This window comes from Prinia subflava, chromosome 1 (genome assembly GCF_021018805.1).
Source record: "Prinia subflava isolate CZ2003 ecotype Zambia chromosome 1, Cam_Psub_1.2, whole genome shotgun sequence".
NCBI lineage: Eukaryota > Metazoa > Chordata > Aves > Passeriformes > Cisticolidae > Prinia > Prinia subflava.
The window spans coordinates 142,337,989-142,344,880 of NC_086247.1; the positions used below are offsets into that span (position 1 = coordinate 142,337,989).

Genomic DNA, 6,892 nt, shown 5'->3' on the forward strand with positions numbered 1-6,892 from the left:
TAGATGTGTTTTCTGGCTTCATTGTAAACATGTTCCATATCAAAGTGGTGAATTAGTTGTCCGAAGGTTAAAGACACCAGAGGAACACCAATAATTTGAGAATACAAGTTTGATCTTATAACTCAAGTGTCTGCAGCTATATCCTTGTCTTGGAAAGGCCATCTTTTCTTTTCCCATCTTCTCATAATAAAGGCAGTGCTACTTAAACAGGTTTGAAACTGCTAAAAACTACTGGTCTGATTCCCCATAAATCCCTACTTTCTGCATTGAAGTTAGGGTAAATTCAAAAATTTTAAATTTAGGATTTTTAATCCTACTCTTTAACTAAACATTAAGTGTCAGAGAGAAAAACATCTCTGTGGAAGAAATATATAATATGTCTATCAATCCATATTTTCTCCTAGATTTCTTAGGACTTCATTAATTTTCCAGGCTCATTTCTTACAGCTTATTAATCCAGTGTTGCTGAATCTTCTTTCTTTGTGATTTTTTTATTACCTCTTTTATATTCACAGGATGAATAGTCCCTGTGAATCATCAAAATTCACATTATTTTTATTTGCCAGACTCTATTGCTACAGATATGCCATGCCTGGATGCTGATTGGTGCTGTGAAGGAACAGTGCTGTTTGCTGTGTGCATATGGTATCCCTGATTGCTTTTAATCACTGACCTATGGGCTGTTATCCAAAAGATTAGCAACATGAAAAGGATTCTGCTGTGCTGCTCAGACTATCAGGACAAGTTAGGCATCTAATCTGCAGAGAGGCTCCTGTAAATTTTGTTTGTCACCTTCTGGCTTCTGAGGTACTTGAATAGCTACATAAATCTTACCTTTGATCTAGAGCTCTTCCCTCATATAATGTTACAGCAGCACCTACTCAACCATGCTCAAGGCACCATGCATATTCAGTAAGAGACCTGTCCCATCCTGGATAGCTTAAAAGACTTCTTTATCTACATGGGAAAAAAAATTAAAGAAAACAAAAGGGAAGGATAAAAAAGGGACTGGAAATAGAAAAGAAGCACACAGGTGACAGAACTGTGAAATGGCATCTGAGGAAAGAATCACCAAATACATGCTCTTTCCTGGAAAAGAAATCAATTAAGGTGGCCAGAGGAAAGTGATCTATAAAATCACGAGTTACATGGAGAGGATAAACAGAGAATGATCAGTCAGTGTTCACTGCTGCAGCACAATGACATCAAATCAAACTAGCAGTTGGCAGACTGAAAGCAGACAAAGAGACCCATTCTCACACAAAGGGGAGGAAGGTAAGACACAAACAATGCTGCAAGATACTGGGGGGAGTGTGGTGTCCAAAGGCTTCCCCAGCTTCACCCTGACAGACTGACAGAAGAGCCATATGCTAGGGAGTGATTGGATACTGAGCGTTTCTGGCTTGAGCAGCCCCTGAACTTCAAATGACTGGAGCTGAGGAGAGAATTCTTGGCAAGTTCTGCTGTGTTTGTCCTGTCCTTAAACTCATCTGTAAGCTTTTTCTCATTGTTAGAGAAAGATTTTGGATTGGCCCAGAAAAGGCTTTTTATGTTCTTATGTTACATTAAATAAACAAATCAAGGACATTAAATTAAGCAAATTTGAATCTATCTGCGTCATAGGCCAGCAAAATAACTGGAATCAAGATTTGTACAATGGCTGTGCTCCATCACAGCTGCATCTGCTCCAGCAAATAAAAGTGACCAGAAAAGGTTCTTTGGCCCTGAATCAAATGGTAGGACAGGGCCATTGTCCATACAGCTGAATTATTTTACCTGCTGAAATCATAGATATGACATCCAGACTGGCCAATGGGACTATTCTTGGTCCCCATGAGTTCTTGAGAATGATCATAAAGTTTGGAAAACCTGATCTTATTTTTCTCTTGCCAGGACCTAGCTATGAAAAAAAACAGAGGAAAAACATCTTTTCTGCATCAGGTACCTTTGTAACCAATGGTCTCTGAAAGTGTGTTTCTAAACACAGGATGTTTTTGTGTTGCAGAATAAATCAAGTCTCCTGTATTGCAAGTGCTTGGCATGACTCATGTAATTGGTCCTGCCTGTAGCAGCCTTGGTGATAATTAACCTGTGCAGTCAATCCTAGTGCCCAGTCCCACCTTCTGTAGCTGTGGTTACATCCTTTACACAGAAGCACTCAGAAGATATATTAATAATTTCAGTGGCATTAAAAATCCTTATATACACACAGAGATGACAAAATGATGTTGTAGTGCCACTGTAAGGCTCCAGGTGCTTGAATTAATGTCTTCCTACAGAAACTTGTGTGTGAGTTCTCAGAGAGTGGAAAACAGTGAGGGGTAATAATTCTCTAAAAATTCTGCTGCTTTTGCCAGACTAGATTACGATAATTTCTGTTATTGAGTGGGAGGAGGGGAGATAAAGAATCCTAACTTTTTTGTTTTCCTTCTTAAAAAAATTAAAAACATAAAATTAAATTTTAAAAAAAAATCTGTGGGGAGCAAAGAAATATGGTTGTTATCTGTCAGCTGTATACATGCAGTAGTGTTATTTGATATTCCTGGAACCAGAAACATCCTGTTTAAAAAATGGAAAAAAAAAAAAAAAAAGAAAGGAATTACTACACTGTCTCCATTTTTTCTACTCCCCAATCAAAGGAAAGTACTTAAAAAGCGTGAACATTATGTTTAAAAATAGTTCTGCTGAAATATGCCCAGAGATCAGAAAAAACTTCCATATTTGGAAAAACCTACAGTATGTTCTGCCAAAGTATTTGGCTTTTCTTTAGGTCAAGGCAACCCTGGGCTTTGCTGTTGTTCCCATAATGTGCTATAGACGGGGTGAAAGTGCTCTCCTGTCATTTCCAGTTTACAGTACAGTTTGTGCTGGCTGCTATGGGACATGCCTTTGCAACCAGTCCTGCTTTGAAAACCTCAGTAACTGCAAACTCATATTCTCCCGTGCTGTACTTGTATTTCCTGTGAGTACACATGCAGAGCAGGCAGAATTTCCTTGAAACCTAAAGGATTTCTCTTCTTTTTTCTCACTCATTCCCTTCTACATGTCCATTCAAAAATAGTTATTTTCATTTCTTTTGAAATTTCTTTTTATAAGACTTGGTAAGAACTAGTAAAAATATTACATTGCATCTATATATGTTCTGTTCCTTCCCTTCTTTTTTTCTTTTTTCTTATGAAAAGTTTTGATTATGTTATTTTTCAGTATTTGTTTTACTATTAATTATTTAATTTCAGGAATATTTCTGCTACCAGTAGTCATGGTGAGTAAAAGCTCCATTGATTCATCTAATAGACTGGGATTTATCTAACTTTTATTTCCCACTGACACCTCTTTGCATGTCTAAAGAATGAAGTGCCACTGAAATGCTTCCAAATATTGTGATGCATCACTATATGAATTAACTCAAGCATGACCATATATTCCCCTTAAACGCCCTATTCTTTGGGTAGATCATTACATATTGGTATAATACATTTGTTTTTTTCTACTTTTTGCCTTGTTTAACTTTATGGTCTCTCCTGACACTGCCTTTCATGCTCTAAAAAATAGTTGCCACCTAAGCTGGAGGGCTGGAGCCATTACCCATCTTTAGTTTCATTGTGTTAGCTGAATATATAAATCTTGTCCTGTTAGCATAAAAATTCCAGGCCTTCCAAATGGGGTTTGAGTGCAATGTTACCTCTGCTGTCCTGTGCTGTTCCAGCCAAATGATCCCCTCTAAAAATCAGGTGATTAAATCAGGGAGTTTCCTGAGCAGCCCTGGCAATAAGTATGTGCCATTTACTATCTCAGCATCTCCTGTTCCTCAGCTGCTCAGTTGCCCTCCCAAGCTACCTCAAATGCAGGATAAAGTGTTTTCATCTCTTGTCCTCAGAGAGCTGTGGTTTGCAAATTTAATTCAATGTACAAAGCTACATAATGCAAAAGAAGTGATGAGCAGAGTGGACAACAGTGAATATCCAAAACCAATTTCTCACTGTAGCTTGAACCAGAATATTGATAAGTAAATAATAGCAAACTCCTATTTCTGATCTAATTCTATTTTCCATCCCGCTCTTTGCCACTCCCAGGCCCACCATTCCTGGGGTGCTGCCCATGCTTTTGAGACCTTTTGGCCAAGGCAAGTCAAGTACAAAAGAAGCTGAAGCTCAAGCTTGCATTGGAGGGCTCTGATGAACTCACAGAGTCTCATAAAATGAAGGACAGAGAGTTAAAGATTTGCTTTCAAGCTGGAAAAATGCATCCTGTAAATCCTACGGCTGGGTTTATAGGGACTTTGTTTTGTGGGCAAAATAAAAGTTAGCAAATAAAATTTGCTTCAAGGATTAAGCCTCTAATCCTTGGCTCTCCTTTGGCCAATAAAGTGTTTGATGGATATTGTAAGTCTACATCAAAATGTGTGTCTCAGCACTGACTTAGCCAGGCCCCAGAGCAAACCAGAAAACCTCACCTGCAGCTTGGAGCCATGTCACCAGGCAAATCAGTGAGCCCAAAATACAGTTTCAGGAATATTCATGTGTTACATAAAAATTTTACTAGTTGGTAAGTGTAGCAGAAGTATCCTGGGTTTAATTAAAAATATGGTGTGTCTCTAGTGAAAACCCTTGTTTCAGGGGGGTGCCCTGCAGAAATTCAGTGTAGCTCATCACAAGACTTCCCAGTGAGCCTTTCTTCAATAACCTAGTGAGCACACACTGAATCTCTGAATTCATTTTTCTGGGAAAGTCATATTCATTTATGATAAAACTGAGCCCTGTGCAGCTGTCAGTGCAAATGTTGAGCTTCTCTCTGTTGGGTTTTATATTCCTGTACCTAGAGAAAAGTCAGCTTGGGTGAAGATTCAGTGTTTTTTTTCTGAGGGGGAAAATTATAAGTACTTGGTATAATGACTCTGGGTTATCTCTGACTTGATGACTGATGACAATCCAAATGTAAGAAAATAATGTAATGTCTTATCTGTCAAGAGAAATGAATTGCTTTTAAAATCTTAGGTAAACTATGTATTTTACAGAACAAAATGAGATTATGGGTTAAGTTAAACTGGGACTTGGTACTATGCAATTACATGAATTTACACCAGCAGTATCTCTGGGGTTTTTCTGAGTCCTTGATAATTTAATTGGGGTCTTAATCTGTTAAACATTCAATTTGCACTGAATTTCAGTAGACTTCAGATATTTTTACCTCTTTAGGCCCCTTTAACAATCTCTCTCCACACAGAAATGTGGCTTGTACACAATCCTGGAGGTGAAATGAGGTACAAGGACACAGCAGCAAATGTTTCTGCTTCTGTGTGTGACAACACTCAGGTGTAGGAGCAGCACTGGCAAGGGAGATAATGCTGGTTCCAAAGCAGTGTCCATGGCTGCACACAGCTCTTTTCCACTCCGGGGTAAATTGTCTCAATTCATCAGGCATCTGCCTTTGGCAGAGAACATTTACCGTGGCCTTGATGTGTGGTAACTTGTTACTTTGAAGTGACTTGACTGAACATCTGACTCTACCTCGCCAGTGCCTCTTCAGCTCTCAAACCTAAAAGAGCAAATTGGGAAATCAGGGAGTATTTCAGGATTTACTGTTACTAGACTTTGATAATTGAGCCTTCTGACTCCTCTTGCTGGAGTTGATGAGCAAGCACTGAGTAGCTGGATGCCCTCACACCCTCCAAGGCCTTTAATGACTTCTTCAGTTGCTCAAAAGACCAGAATGCACTCCAGGCTGATCAACTATCTTCCTTCTGGATTAAAACCACCAGGAATCCTTTTATCCCAATGAGAAAATTGTTGGTCTGTTGTCTGTATCAGTCCTTCTACCTCTACTCTTGACATAAAGCACATCACCAGCTGTAAGGTGACAGCTCTTTTTGGTCCTTTGCAGTACAGGCAGCATTCTAATAAACACCACCACTGGCAGTAGCTGAGCCAAGAACCGTAATAAATGAATGTAAAACACTGCCAATTGCTATAGATTTTTTCTAGTACTCGTGGAATGCCACTTCCCATATTTTTTTCATCTCTGATGCAGTACATACCCTCAGTCTTTCACATCACTTTAAATTAATGTGTCCTTACTGTTCTTCGCCTACTTTTTCCTCCCCTTCTAAGAACTGCTGCTTTTATTTTCCTTTCTGGCTTGCATTAGAGCCAGCTTAGATTTGATTACTACCAGTGCATCAGAGGAAACATACAGTACATACTGTGCTTTGAGCTGGGTGGACAGGGAGCTATACATAACCCTCAGTTAGCAATAATATGACTAATGAATACGTTTTACTACGGGTTTCCTGCAAAAGAGCAATTCACACAACCCAGCCTTTATCACATTGTTTTTGTTAGCCATCGCTCTTTATTTACTGTCACTGAGGCTGGGAAAGACAGCTCATTTTCTCAGCACTGTGCATATGTATCTGAGCTGGAGCTGGCAGTACAACTTGTTCTTCTCCTGGATGTTTTATAACCTGGTTTTTATTTTATAGTACTCTAGTAATTCATTCTTTCTAAAATTAAAGTGGAATGACTATTCTGTGCATGGGCTACCTTGCACATTACACTGTACTTTTAAGAAAGTATAAAGGATAACATTCAAGCTCTCACCAGTACACTGGAGCTCTCAGAAATCCAGTAGTCTTTGCTGGCCTATTTGGAGGCACAGTTTTAATTCCAAGATGTCAGCTAGCTCGAGGCCTTTGGTAGATTAAATTTTCAAACTATAAAGCACACTGCTTGTTTCAATATCACTTCTAGCTGTTTATATACAGAGCAGATTTACTGGACATTCAGGAAAACTGTGGCTCCCTGCTTTGTTGTCACCATTCTGTGTGCTCCCAGAGGGTAAGAAAATGACTGTGTCCCTGTTCAGCCTCTCCTCCCACACAGTACTTTTCATTCTT

At 39.0% G+C, this 6,892-nt stretch overlaps 1 long non-coding RNA gene across 1 annotated transcript; it reads left to right on the forward strand.

Annotated features, from left to right (window-relative positions):
* Positions 1 to 434: 434 nt before the first annotated feature.
* LOC134559984 (uncharacterized) lies at positions 435 to 5,107 on the forward strand. Its single transcript, XR_010082657.1, has 3 exons — positions 435 to 2,962; positions 3,237 to 3,262; positions 4,074 to 5,107. It is a non-coding gene; the product is annotated as an uncharacterized LOC134559984 (long non-coding RNA).
* Positions 5,108 to 6,892: the final 1,785 nt, after the last annotated feature.